Below are 14926 nucleotides of genomic sequence, written 5' to 3' on the forward strand. Positions count from 1 at the left end.
TGAGAATGCCAGTATCAGGAGGAATTTAGTTCAAGAAAAAAACTCTGGCCAAAAAAATGAAAGAAAAGCCCCTATGCCCACCCCCCCAACCAAATGGGGCTCATTCCTCTCTATCTCGAGTTCTGATCCTGACAAGTAGCATTTCTCCAGCATGCTTGTGGGCACACAGAGTCAGGGATATGGGCTGGATGTTTGGGATTGGGACAAAGTGTGCTCTGTGTGTTGTCCTTCACATGGGAGGCATTCAGGTCAGGAAGGTACACCGTGTGCTGGCCCTTCAGGTCTCAGTCTGACCCCCCTGCCCGGCTTCCTGGCTTCCTCAGGGTCCTCCCTCTTGGATTGCCCTCTGAGAGGATGGTCCGACAAAGAGGCTTCCCATATTGTGGATGGGAGGCAGGGGTGGGGGCGTTCCAGGGGGGCAGACAGCATGGGCAGGTGGTCAGAAGTGTGAAGGAACCGTCCTGTGGGGCAGGGCAGGAAGCCAGGTGTGCTAGGAACAGACGGGGCGAGACTTGACGGGTGAGGAGGTGGCACCTGCTGCAGAGGCCCAAGTGGTGGAGGCGATGGAAGCCCAGGGGGCGTGGCTGGGCAGGGGCTAGCGGGTGATGAGCCGAGTTTCAGATGCAGAAGGTGCAGAGTGTGCGTGCAGGGATGGCAGGGAGCCCACCCGGTGGCCTGCACTGTGCGTCTCAGGGGGTGGGTGGCTGCCCATGCTGGCCTCAGTTCTGCCCTTCTGGAATTCCGCATCCTCCTCTTGGTATTTCTCTCTAATGCCCAAGATCCTGGCTCTTGGCTTTGGCTTGGTGGCAGCTGTGACCGCCAGTGTGGGGCTCTGAGGGATTATTCCACCTGTTTGGGGACTGTAGCCATGGCTCCCAGATGCAGAGCCTGAGCCTGACAGGCCTGGAGGCCGGCAGGATGGAGATGGGGAGTGTGCCTGCCTGCTGGGAGCTGTCTCTGAGGCTCATAGGATGGTTGCTAGCATCCTGCTCTGGGGGCCAGCATGCTGTCCTCCCTCACCCATGTCAAGGCCTGCATGGCCATGTGCTCATACATGCTCGATGTGACGTGGGAGTCAGAGCTCCTGTGCCTTACTCTTCGCACTGGGGTCCTCTGAGGCCTTAGGCTCATTCTCAGCTCCTCCAGACGTCCAGCTGACCTACCATTCTCATGAGCTGCAGTCCTGTGACCCAGCTGATTTCTGTCTCATTGGTAGAACTCTTTAGAGGTGAAGTGGGGCTCCTAAGACATTAGCTCTGCTGCCTTCCCCACAGATTGGCCTTTCTTCCCTGCCTGTGGGCATCTGGCATCTGCTCAAATCCCTCTTGTCATGGGGTGCCCATCACCTCTCGACTGCCTTCCTTTGGAGACTAGCAACCTCTTCCTATGGTTGAGCTGAAATCTGCTTCATAGGAAGGGTTGCTTTGCCTGGAAGGTTTGATATTGGACAGAAGGACTGTCAACCCCATGGAAAGGGGAGGAACGGGGTACCAGCTTCTCCTGCTTCCTGGCTGGAGTGACTCAGGGTGTGTCTATTCCACAGTGTCCTGGCATGACAGAGGCTGGACCTTAGGAAGGGCCTTGTGGGCCCTTCACTGCAGGCCTGCTCAGGGGCTACTCCTCAGGTCTTAGGGCCTCTGGGACAATGGCACGCATCCTTCCGGCTTCCTGGGGTCAAGGGTCTGAGGGAGGATTGGGGCAGCAGGTGCCTGGGAGGAGAGACAGCTTTGTCCAGAACAGTCCTCTTCCAGAAATCCCAGAAGCTTCATCCCCAACAGACCCAGTGGGCCCCCCGCCATCACAGGGGTCCCCTTTCTCCCCAGGAAGTCACACAGTGCTGTGAGATGAGGAGGCTTTCCAGACAGATGTGGGGAGAGTGGGCCTGGGTGGGGAGGGAGGGAGCCTGGGAATTACTGGTATTTGGATGGGTATAGATTGTGGTTCTGCTTCTTACCAGCTGTGAGTCTTTGGGCAGGATACTGAACTGCTCTGAATTTCCCCACTTGAAAAGAGGTGACAGGCCGGACACGGTGGCTCACATCTGTAATCCCAGCATTCTGGAGGCCAAGGCAGGAGGATTGCTTGAGACCAGCAACATAGTGGGCAACATAGTGAGACTCTGTCTCAACGAAAAATGAAACAAGATGGCTCATGCCTGTAATCCCAGCACTTTGGGAGACAGGTGGGTTACTTGACGTCAGGAGTTGGAGACCAGCCTGGTCAACATGGCAAAACCCCGTCTCTACTGAAAACACAAAAATTAGTGGAGTATGGTGGCGCACGTCTGTAGTCCAACCTACTTGGGAGGCCGAGGCAGAAGAATTGCTTGAACCTAGGAGGTTGAAGTCGCAATGAGCCGAAATGGTACCATTGCACTCTAGCCTGGGTGACAGGGAAACCCTGTCCGAGAAAAAAAAAAAAAAAGAAAAAAGAAAGGATGCAGCCGTTGTGTCCATTCGGTGGCTGCTGAGATCCGGTGTGAGGGGCAAAGTACCTGGTCCTCACAGGTCCTGCCCTGCCATTGCCTTGTCTGTCCCTGTTTCTGTCTGGGCCTGGGAGAACAGGCCTGGCGGGGAATGAGGGAGCCTGGGGATTGCTGGTATTAGCCTCTCATTTATTTGGGTCATGCTCAGGTCCCTGGAATCCTCTCGGAAACTGGAGGGTCCCAGGTAGCTGATAAAGCACTGCATGTTTTAGGGTCAGCTGCCTGGGCACCTCTTATGGACCGCAGGATGAGCCCAGGTGTCAGTAACTGTCACCCAGCTCCCCAGTTTACAGCCTGGGGCCTTTGGTCTCCAGCAGCCAGTTGTCCTTCTTTTAGTACCTTCTTTCCTGCCCTTCGCATCAGGGACCCCTGTGGCCATGTTGGGCTGTACTTGGGAATCCTGTGGGCACTGTGCGAAGCTGAGCACTGTGCTCCTCCGCATCGACTTTTCGTTGACTATTGAGGTCCCCAATGAACTCCTGACGAGTCCTCATCTGTTTCTGCCTGACAACATGAATGCTTTCAGGCAGTGTCTGAGATTCCTGGGATGGCAGAGCTCTGGGAGTCTTGGGGTTGTGGTGGGCAAAGTAAGGCCCCTGCTACTCCCCACCAAAAACACCAGATCCTAATTCTCAGAGCATGTGAATGTGCTGACTAACATGGTAAAAAGGTGTGACATGATTACAGATGGGAGTTTTTAATTTTTATTTTTTAGAGATGGGGTCTCACTATGTTGCCCAGGCTGAAAAGCAGTGGCTATTCACGGGTGTGATCACAGCGCACTGCAGCATCAAACTCATGGACTCAAGGGATTCTCTCGCCTTAGCCTCCCAAGTAGCTGGGATTATAGGCATGTGCCACTGTGCTTGGCTTACAGATGTGAGTGAGTGAGGGATCTTGAGATAGAAAATGGTTTGCCGGGCGCGGTGGCTCAAGCTTGTAATCCCAGCACTTTGGGAGGCCGAGGCGGGTGGATCACGAGGTCAAGAGATCGAGACCATCCTGGTCAACATTGTGAAACCCCGTCTCTACGAAAAATACAAAAAATTAGCTGGGCATGGTGGCGTGTGCCTGTAATCCCAGCTACTCAGGAGGCCGAGATAGGAGAATTGCCTGAACCCAGGAGGCGGAGGTTGCGGTGAGCCGAGATCGCGCCATTGCACTCCAGCCTGGGTAACAAGAGTGAAACTCCGTCTCAAAAAAAAAAAAAAAAAAAAAAAAAAAAAAGAAAATGTTCCCGCATTACCTGGGTGGGCCCGGTGTAATCACATGGGTCCTAGAGGGAGGCAGGAGGGTCAGAGGAAGTGTGCCAGTGGAAACAGAGGTTGGGGTGTTGTAGCCACAAGCCAAGGAATGTGGACAGCCTGTTGAACTAGAGAAAGCGAAGGAATCGGTTTCTCCCTGGAGTTTCCAAAAGGAGGGCTGCCTCTGACCTCAGAACCCTGAGAGAGTAATACGTTTGTGTTGTTTTTAGCTGTTACCCTTGTGATTTGTTACAGCAGCAATGGGAAGTGAATACAGTGTTCTCCTCCCCTTCTCTTCTCAGGGTCTGCGGGTGAATCCTTGATTGAGAAGGGAGGAACTGGGTCAGGGTCAAGGTCAAGGCAAGAGCCCATGTGACCTGACACCTTGGGACTTTCCTTTGACCTGTCATCCTGAAAATATCTGAGGGGCTGGGGAGATAATTTCAGTAAGGTGCCTTGTGGTTGAAGTTTTCTGAGATGGGATTAGGGCTGACTCATGCTTGTGGCCAGCGGGGCCCAGGAAACCTCAGTGCCCATGATCTGGCCTTTGCCCCTGCCTCTCTTGGTGCTTAGCAGGCCTTCTCCAGAGTGCCCTGGCAGCCTCTGTCTCCCTCCCTTCCAGGGCCTGGCTCACACAGCAGCCCTCCTGAAACTTCCCTGTGCCTCTTGCTGTCCCCCAGGTGTTGGTCCTATTTAATGGCCCGTGGCACACCCGCCAGAGGGCATGGCATGTAGTTTACTAGTCTCCCCTGTGGCAGCTAGCATCTCGGGGCAGGGTTTGTGGTTTGGGGTCCCCCTCTGCTCCCAGGCCAGCCTAGGGCGTGATAGAGAAGCCCAGCAAATGTTTGACTAAAATCAGACCAGGAAACTCTCCCTGCCTGTGGTTGGAGGTGCAGCAGCAGGGCAAAGACAGCTCAGCCTTAGGGGCCTTGGATCCAGGGACCGGGAGCTGTCTCCAGCTCTCAGGCCAGGTAAGGAGTGTCAGCAGCAGAATTTGGGTGAAGTCTTTCAGTCTCCTCTGGAACACAGCCTTTCAAAGAGTGTCGGCATCCCGGAACACAGGCTGGGGACACACACACTTGTGCTGCTATTTTAGGAGTGTGGGGTACCTTGAGGATAGGTGCTAGAACAATTCAGGCTTTCCTGAGCAGGCTTATCCCTCCCCCAGTGAGTCCAAGGGAGGGAAATGTCACGGGAATTTCTGCCTCCCTTCTTACAGTAGCCTGCCTCGCTCATTAGGCTGATACTAAATGACTTTGCATTCTTGGGATTAAGAAGCTGCTGTGTAGAGAACAGACTGAATCATTAGCCCTGAGGCTGGCTGACTAAGGCGAGGGTAGTCGGGGTGGTGGGGAGGGGTGGAGGTGCTACAGCCAAGCTTGCCAGCCACCCCCACCACCTCCTCTCCCGGCAGCCCACTCCCCTGCTTCCCACAATTTAGGTCCCATCCCTAATTAAGGGAAAGAAAAATTACCACACCTGCAAGGGGCTAGTAAAAGACTCAAAAACAATTTAATTTTTTTTGAGAGAGTCTCACTCTGCTGCCTGGGCTGGAGTGTCATGGCGCGATCTTGACTCACTGCAACCTCCTGGGTTCAAGCGATTCTTCTGCCTCAGTCTCCCAGTTAGCTGGGACTACAGGTGCGTGCTACCAGGCCCAGCTAATTTTTGTATTTCTAGTAGAGGCAGGGTTTTATTATTTTGGTCAGGCTGGACTTGAACTCCTGACCTTGTGATCCGCCTGCCTCGGCTTCCTAAAGTACTGGGATTACAGGCGTGAGCCACCTTGCCCGGCCTCAAAAACAATTTCAAGCAGATAATTTTCATACTAAAAAGTGGGAGTGTCAAAAGCCATGCAGGGAATAGACTTAACATTTGTGATCAGCCAGAAGTCAGGATGATTTCTGTTCTGAAGTGGTGACACCTTGGATGTGGTGGAACACTGCCATGTGTGATTTCCTGCCCTCCTTCCTGAAAATTGGATTGAGGAGGGGAGTCTCAAAGGCACCTCAGTCCCTGTGCTGCTATCAGCTCCTGCAGCTCTAATGTCCTCTCCAGGAGGTGCCAAAGGTGAGTCACCCACCCTGGAAGTTGTTCTGGGTCTGAGGGAGTGCACTGACTCAGGCTGCTACGTCTGCACTAAGGGGCGCCCGGACCTTGGGGTCTGCCTACCTGCCCCGGGTGGGGTACCCAGTCATGGGGTGGGTCTTTAGGTAAGGTGGTTGCTGACTTCCCAGACAAAGGAAAAATGCCCCCTTCAATAAAAAAGTCACATGGCAGCTTCCGGTTTATTTGGTTCTTCCTAGAGCTGTCCAGAGATTTCCAGTGTTTGTACTGGCTTTAAAATTCTGTTCGTATGTTGTCTTTATATCAGGCCATTTCAATTTCTGGCACTGTTACTAGGAGGAAAATCCAAATTGCCAAACAGTCAGCAAATGAACCAAGATGCTGGAGCAGGCAGGCAGGGGTAACACGGAGCTGGAGCCTGGCCCAGGAACCCGGCAGCACTCAGGGAGTGTTAGCAGAGAGCTGCCAGGCCCAGAGTCTGCAGGGGGCACAGGGATGCTGGAATAAAGAGCCGTGAGCTGTCTTTGGCCTTGTGGGACTCACAGTCTGATGCTGAGCACAGAGCAGGCTTCAGTGGAAGCCATGATTCCTGTCTCTTGATGAAGAGAGCACTTGAGCCGCTCTTGGGGGGTGGGCAGGAATTTGCCAGCTAAGGAAAGGTGCCTGGCAGGGGATCAGTTTGTGCAAAGGCAGACTTAGGTCAAGCCTTGGCCTTTGGAGAATGGGGTCCCTCCTTGGAAGGTTTGAGAGGAAGGACTGCTGCTGCCTCCCCCAGATGCCTTCTGAGCTGTACCTCCAGATGCCCTCAAGGCAGATAACATGCTAAGAATTTTAGGCCGCAGACACAGGGCACAAGCTGTCCCCGAAGGAGTGCTTGTTAGTCAGCATAGGCCAGGTTAGGCTGCAGTGACAAACAGCCGGGAGAGGTGGGAGAAAACAGCCTTATTTCCTCAGTTCAGCATGCCCTCTGGATCCAGAGACTCTCGGGGGCTGTTATCCTCCCTGCATGGCTCATTGTGTATCCCACTTCGAGGGTTCAGTGCTGTGCACATTTTGGGCTGGATAATTCTTTGCTTTAGGGGGCTGTCCTATGCATGGCAGGGGTCTTTTACTCACTGGATACTAGTAGCACTTTCCCCGGTGTGGCAATCAAAAAGGTCTTTAGGCGTTGCTAAATCTCCTTGTGGGGAACACACAGTTGCCAACAGTGGGGATCCAGTGCTGGCTGCGGGTCCTCTTCATCAGTTGTTTCCTTCTGGTTCCCAGCCTGGCTTCGTCGCCACTCAGCCAGCGTTGTTTCTGGGTGGCGAGTCTGGCTGCCTCTGCTGGCGGGTGGCCGCCTCACTACTTCCATGTTGCTGAGGTCGGGGAGGCCTGGGTGCTGGCAGCGGAATGCTGCTTTCTGGAGGGGACATGGTCACTTCTGTTCATGTCTCATTGTCCAAAGCAAGTCATGTGGCCATGCCCCTAACTGGAGGCAAGGACAACACAGTGGCACTGAATGTCCAGGAGGAATATTGCCAGCTTTGGGGCCACCATTGATGTCCACCACTGATCATTAGCCTGGTAGGGTCAGCGCCATGGAACATGGTAGCCTCCCTCTCTGCCCAGTGCTGGGTGTGGGCAGCTTGGGGCTGTGGGGCCTAAGGAGGGTGGGAGCCAAGGCAGGCTTCTCCAGAGGAGCTGACCTGGGGATCAGGTGGTGATGTGGGGGTGGCATTTGAGGAAGGCCATCAGCACATGTGGGTGACAGGGGCCCAGTCATCTGTTCAGGAGCCCCGAGTCCTTGGGAGACATCCTGGGCTCCTGGGGTATATGGTGTGCACCCTGCCCTTGGCAAGCAGAGAAAGGGGGGCCGTAACGCGGGGCTTTTCCCCCAGCACCTGGTACCTGGAGGTGCCAAAAGGGCTTGTTACTTGGGGTGCCTGAAATCAGCAGTTACTGAACTGTGCCCCACGTTGCTTGGATGAGGATGTGCCTGGCTTCTCACTTCCCCGAGTGGTTCTCAGTGTAACCCTCCTCCCTTGCTGCTTCACCGTTTCATGTACTTCACTTGTTGCAGCCCTCAGGTCCTCACACCTGCCCTGGGAGCGCCTCTTGGGCCAGAAAGGTCATACCATTTACAGATGTGAAAGCTGAGACCCTGGGCGGCTCAGCAGCACATCCCATGCCTGCTGCTGGTCATGGTCCCTGAGCCTTTTGTGCCCTGCTCTGCTGTGTGTCTCGTGTTCATGCCCAGGGCTGTGCTGAAATGGCCTGGTGGTGGTGTGGATGCCGTGGACGTGTCTCTGAACGGCACATTGCTCTTTTCTACTTCTGCTCCCATCCTCTTTATTGCTCTCCCTTATCATCCCTTCTCCCTCAGTGCTGGGTTGTCCAGAGGAATTCTCGTTATCTTCAGAACTGATAACCACTGTCATTCACAGGGCCCCTGCTGTTCAGCCGCCAGTGACAGAAAGCTTCAGCCTGCTGGAGCAGAAATCTGCAGCTGAAAGTCCAGAGAGGGCGAGCTCCACCAGGGCCAGGTCTGGCCAGGGAACCTGCCCTCCTGGAGCCCTCTTGGCCCTTTCTCCTGGTTGGCCTTGGGCTCATCTGGATTCTCGCCACATGGAAGCAATGGGGTCCCCCAGCGTTTCCAGGCAGTGCCATTTGTACTGCAGATAGTCCCCCAGGACCTGTCTGGTTAAGGACCAGGACCAGCCTCGCTTGGGGCCTGCCCCACCTCCTGCCACTAAGTGAGGTGACAGGTCATGTGCCCACCCCTGGAGTGGGCGTGCCGCCCCCTGTCAGGTGGGCTGGAGGAGGCACGGTTCTGGAAGGGCAGGAAGGCAGGGCAGCAGGGCAGAGCACAGGTCACAAGATTCTCCTGTCCCTGGCATGAGCCAGGTGCTGTGCCAGGCCTGGACTCTGCTTCCCTGAAAGCGCATGTTCTAGGATTCTCCCATTTGACAGATAAGAAAACAGAGGCACAAGGCACAGTGGGGTCTGGGTCCACGTTCTGCTCTCAGGGGCTCACCCACCTCTTAAACTTCCATCTGCCCTCCGAATTGTGTTCATCTAAGCCTCTGAGCGCTGTGAAGCTCAGTCCTGGGCTTCTAACCACTTCCTGGCACCACCGTGTTTGAAAAGTGGACTGCTACTGCCTTCTTGCGACGTTCTCTCCTCTCCTGGGCCTGGTGCAGGGCCTCGGCCTGCTCTTTCTGGACTGTGAGCATCACGCGTCACAGCTGTTTCTAGTTCTTAGGTTTCCTTTGCCCCTGTTCCCAAGACCTGAAAGGTCCGCCCCCCACCCTTGCTGTGTCCTCCCTGGCAAATCAGATCCTGCTCCGGCTGGTCACAGAGAAGCACGTGGAGTCACTCCTGTGGACAAGCAGCTGTCCCCATACCCGGCCGCTCCTAGCAGCACCTGGGAGTGTGATGAACTCTGAATCCTTTTCGGGCCCTGCCCCGCAACCTCCTGGATCAGAGGCCTCAGGGTGGGCCTCGAATGAGGATTTTTGATGCGCTCCCATGGTGGTTCTCAGGTTATCTGCCCTGGTATTTGGGACCCACTGGCCCACGGCTAAAAGCTGGGCCACACGATGACTCCTGGGCCTCTGAGGGGTGCCCCACCTTTATCTTCTGTCCTGTGGCCCAGCTGCTGCCCCCTCAGGGGGCCTTATGTTTCCAGAGCCCCAGACACCCTTTGGAGAAGGCACAGGACTCACCTTACTCCTCTTTAAGTACTCTTCCCAGCAGCTGTATGTAGTCCCCTTCAGTTGCTTGATTAGTTGGTAAATGCTGCCTCCTCCTTGAAGCCTTCTCTGATTGCCAGCCCTATCCCCTGAAAGGATCAAATCATTTTGTGAGTATTTTAACTTCCTCAAAGGTTCATGCTCCTTGGACTTCTGGGGAGAGGCTTCCTTGTGCAAAGTGGATCCTCTCTTCATTAATAATCCAGCTTTTAGAAAAGCATGTTTATTTATACTTAGCTATTTTTATTAATATTAATATATTGTATTTACATATTAATGTAATATTTATCAAGAAAATGACCGTTTAGAGCCTATAAAATTATTCCCAGGTGAAGGTTTTTTTTTTTTTTTTGAGATGGAATCTTGCTCTCTGGCCCAGGCTGGAGTGTAATGGCTCACCGCAACCTCTGCCTCCTGGGTTCAAGCAATTCTCCTGCCTCAGCCTCCTGAGTAGCTGGGATTACAGGCACTTGCCATCATGCCTGGCTAATTTTTGTATTCTTGTTTTCTTGTAGAGATGGGGTTTCACCATGCTGCCTTCTCCTTGAAGGAGGCTAGTCTTGAACTCCTAGTCTCAAGTGATTTGCCCTCCTTGGCTTCCCAAAGTGCTGGGATTACAGGTGTGAGCCACTATGCCCGGCAGCGTGTTTTTGTTTTTTTTTTTTTAAATGATTTTTTTTTCTTTTTTTTGAGGTGGAGTCTTACTTTGTCACCCAGGCTGGAGTGCAGTGGCACAATCTTGGCTCACTGCAACCTCCACCCCCTGGGTTCAAGCGATTCTCCTGCCTCATCCTCGTGAATAGCTGGGACTACAGATGCATGCCACGAAACCCAGCTAATTTTTTTTTTTGTATTTTTAGTAGAGACAGGGTTTCACTGTGTTAGCCAGGATGGTCTTGATATCCTGACCTTGTGACCTGCCCACCTCAGCCTCCCAAAATGCTGCGATTATAGGTGTGAGCCACTGCGTCAGGCCACAGCTGCAGGTTTTTAAGGAAACTTAAAAATTGTAAGTTTTATTGTTACTTTCCCTGTAGGTTTGAGGGTGGCATATATGTTCATTGTAGAAAATCTAAAAAAAACCAGCGAAGTATGAAGGAAAAAACCACAGCACTTAGTTGGCATCACCCAGCCCTGGGGTCACAGTTAACACTGCAGCACACGCTCCTCAGTCTGTTTTGCAGGTACCCGAACATTTCCATGGCCTTAGAATCAGCGAGCACTGCAGCCTGGTGGTCCCTGCAGCAGCCAACATTTCAGCTCCTCTTTGGGCAACACTTGGAAGCTTTTCACAATACACCCTGAGCTCTCCTGTCTTGCGTCATCCATTGATTGATTCCCTCGTGCTTTTATCAAGCATCTATTTAAGAAACAGTTTAAAGAATATATTTTCTAGTTTTTGATAACACGTTATAGGCAGATGGCACAAAATTGAAGTGACGTGTGAGGGGACACAGTGAAAAGGAAGTCCCTCTGCCACCCCAGCTGCCCTTGCCCTTGACCAGGGGTCCTGCCATGATGGTTTTCCTGTAGCAGCTTCAGGTTCGCTCCATGGGTACACAGGCACACGTGCTTGTCCCGGATGTTGTTCTTAACACATAATTATATACAGCACACAGGATTTGCACCTTAGGTTTTTCACACAGCAATGTCTTGGAGAGGATTCCTCGTGGGTACATGGAGGGCTTCTGGGGTTCTTTTTTTTTTTGAGATGGAGTTTTGCTCTTGTCATCCAGGCTGGAGTGCAATGGCACAATCTTGGCTCACCGCAACCTCCGCTGCCCAGGTTCAAGTGATTCTCCTGCCTCAGCCTCCCAAGTAGCTGGAATTAAAGGCACCCACTACACCTGGCTAATTTTGTATTTTTAGAAGAGACAGGGTTTCTCCATGTTGGTCAGGCTGGCCTCGAACTCCTGACCTCAGGTGATCTGCCCACCTTGGCCTCAAAGTGCTGGGATTATAGGCATGAGCCACTGCGCCCGGCCTTCTGTGTTGTTTTTACTGCTGTGTGGTTTGTTAATGAAGAAACCTTTGACTGTGTGGTTTGTTAATGTCCTCTCTTGGAGTTTAGTTTGCTGCTGTCACATACAGTTTGGTAATTAACAGTGCAGAGCCGGAAGCATATTACACACTTGAGCCTATCTGTGGGGTGATGAGGTGGGATCATGGAGTCAGGGTTTTCAGGAGAAACAGTCAGTCACTTGACAACCAGTGCTCTGGTTCCTCTTCTCTCCCCCTGACCCCGTGTTCCTCCCTTCTCCCTCTTCCCCTTTGGTTTCATCATCAATTTCTGAACTTTCTGGTTATGGCAGGACTTCAGGAACGTGCTTCTTAGGGCATCAAGGTTGTTAGTACCTTTGTTCTCCAGGAGTTCCTGATGAGAAATGAGCCCTGACAGGTTGTTTTATTTTCCCGAGAGGCTGTGGTGCTGTGTGTGGGATTCCACCGCCAGAGGGGATGTGGTTTTCTGCCTGCCGCCTCCTGGTCCTTCCATTGCACTGAGGCCCTGGAGGCTGGAGACCAGGCTTGCCCTGCTTGGTGCCACCCTTGCCCACTGTGGTGCATCTGGTGGTGAACACCTGGGTGTGGGGAGAGCCCTGCTCCAGGCCAGCTGTCCCAGGCCTCGGCTTGCTCCGTGGGTAATGGGGTAACCCCCTGTCCCACCCTCATAGGCTGCAGAAGCTACTGGTGAGTGGTGAGCTTCAGGGGTATGTAGTGTCTGTGCGTGACTCCCTCTTTTCTGCCGGTGTTGCAACTTATCCATTTTTTGGAGCTCTGGTCTACAGAGGAACTGCAGTGGCTCCCGGGAGCTCAACCCCACTTAAGATCTTTTCTCTAGATTACTTTTTTGTTGCTTTCCTATTTTATGTGTTCCATCTGTTTTCAGAGTGAGAGACTGTTTTTTTAGGACTAAGGGAGGGAGAGCTGCCTGGGATGATGTAAAATGTGGACTGATTGGAATTGACTGCAGTAAAGAGATGAGAGTCCCATGCTGGGATAACTTGGATGCCAGCAGGGTTGACTCATAGGGAAACCGAGGCCCTGGCCCAGAGCCCAGTGGAAGTCTGCTCCAACTGGTGCGGGCCACTTACGCTCCTCTGTCCCTGGCCTTCACCGTCGTCTGGTTCACACTCTTTGGGGTTTGAGTTTTCCGTCCCGGAGCAGGGTTACTGGAGTTGGGGCTGGCTCCCCACGGTCCTCTGCTGTGTGTCCTGGGGCAGGTTCCCGTCAGTGATGCTTCCTTCAGCTTCCTCGAGCCTCCAGGGAGGCTAGGATGATTGGGAATGAGGCAGGGGCTGAGGTGTCCACAGGTGCTCAGAAAGGGTGCAGCTTGTGAGCAGATGGTTGAGCGTAGCACAGGTTCCTCATGATGCTATCTGTCACCGTGCTGTGGGCTTTGGTGGCCCAGGGCTATGCTGTTGTGTGTCTCTTGAAATCGTGGAAGCAGATGGATATTGGCCACCATTCCTACAGGCACTGCAGAGCAGCTAAGTAAGAGACACTGAGGGTACCTGAATGCATCAACTAGGGTGGTTCTCAAACTGGATTCCTTGGGCCCAGGTTTTGGTTGAGGTGTTGGGGGTGCGAGGAAAGGTGGGCTGGGTGCTTCCCACAGTGGGACGTGGTCAGCTCTCCTTGGCCTCTGTCTTCCTGACTCATGGAGTGGCTCCTCTGTGAGGTTCTGCTTGGTGTCGTGCTGTCAGAGGGTGCTAAGGAAGCCCTTGCTGAATGACCTGACAAACAGATGTAGGAATTAGTGGGCAGTGCCTCAGCTGTGCCATGATGCAAGGCAGCAGGGTTGCCCAAAGGTTCTTTTGGGGCTTGTGCCCATCTCCTTCCTAAGACTTTGAGCCTCTCAAGGGCCCAGACTGTGGAGGTTGCATTTGTTGTACCCTCCAAGTGCTGGGCCCAGGAGCTGAGCTAAATTGTTACCATTTACGCCTTCATCTGCCAGCAACCATTAAGGAGCATCTGTGTGCCAGGTGGGCATCATAGCTGGGCATGGGCACACGTAGCTTTAAAGTTTGGCATAGTCCCTGCTCCAAGGAGCTTGGGTGAGTAAACCATAGATTCCTGACCTTGCCTGGCCACAGCCATCTCTGAACATCTGCTGGAGGTCTTTCTTCCCCACACAATGCGCACAAGGCATGCCATCTTGGGTGCCTCGGTCCCTGCAGGTCCGGGTGGCCCTACAGCAGCACTCGTCCCTGGCTGATAGCAATCAGTAGTCCAGAGCAAAGGGCTGAGACAGTGGTAGGCTTAAGTTCTTCCAGGCGGGGAGGCGTCCCGGAGAGGCTGTGCTGAGCCGAATCCTCAAGGCTGGGGTGGGAGGTGGGCACCAGGGCCGGAAGGACACAGTCCTGTATGCCGGAGCTGCACCGGTGGGCACTTCCTGGGCTCACAGTAAGAAATGTGGTGTGGGGGAGGCCGGGCATGGTGGCTCACACCTGTAATCCCAGCACTTTGGGAGGCCGAGGTGGGCGGATCACAAGGTCAGGAGTTTGAGGCCAGCCTGTTCAACGTGGTGAAACCCCATCTCTACTAAAAATACAAAAATTAGCCAGGCGTGGTGGCAGGTGCCTATAGTCTCAGCTACTTGGGAGGCTGAGGTGGGAGGATTGCTTGAACCTGGGAGGTGGCAGGGGTTGCAGTGAGCCCACTCCAGCTGGATGACAGAGCAAGAGTCCCACCTCTAAAAAAAGAAAAAAAAAATACAAATGTGGGGTGGGGAAGAGAAGGGTGGAAGTCAGCAGAAAACCTTTGTGCATTCTGGGCAAACCCCGATCCAGGCCATAAGGCTCCTAAATTGAGTGGCGAGAGTCAGGGTACGTGCCTGGATGGCTGGTGGGACTGCGTGTGTGTAGAGGGTTGTGGAGGACGTGAGTGCAGCTTGGAGGCCATTGGCGAGGCCAGAGCAGGCATCAGTGGGGCACTGAGAAGGCAGCGGGCAGGACTGTGTGGGCCTCCCATGTGAGGCAGTGGTTGGGTTGGGGTGTGGCTGGCTGTGCAAGGTCCTGGAGTGAGACTTGATGGGGAAGACACGGGGAGCCATGGGGGCTGAGCTCGGCAGGGACGGCAGGTGTGTGGTGAATTTGGTGGCAGGAGTCTTGGGATGACCCAGGCTGGAGCTTGGCTGACAGAGGCTGGGCCCAGGAGTGCAGGGAGGCGGCGGGCATGTTACCTCCAGAGGACTCCAGCCAGTCCCTCTGCGGAGCCGGCCCTCTCAGCAGGGAAGGTGGTTTGAGGAGTGGCTGGGAGTGGAAGTCATGGCCATTCTGGGACAGTGGCAGGAAAGGTGCAGCTGCTGGCTCGGTCCTGCCCTCAGCCAGCTATCAGGAACGTTCGGGAAGGGTGTGTCTAGCCGGCTGCAGTAACACTTGTTTTCTTTGTTTTTC

At 53.8% G+C, this 14926-nt stretch overlaps 1 protein-coding gene across 1 annotated transcript in view; it reads left to right on the forward strand.

Annotated features, from left to right (window-relative positions):
• Positions 1-14926, forward strand: part of ITPK1 (inositol-tetrakisphosphate 1-kinase) — a 179689-nt gene that overhangs the window by 27346 nt on the left and 137417 nt on the right. The gene's annotated exons all lie outside the window — the stretch shown is intronic.

The sequence above is a fragment of the Saimiri boliviensis genome, chromosome 2 (assembly GCF_048565385.1).
Source record: "Saimiri boliviensis isolate mSaiBol1 chromosome 2, mSaiBol1.pri, whole genome shotgun sequence".
Lineage (NCBI taxonomy): Eukaryota > Metazoa > Chordata > Mammalia > Primates > Cebidae > Saimiri > Saimiri boliviensis.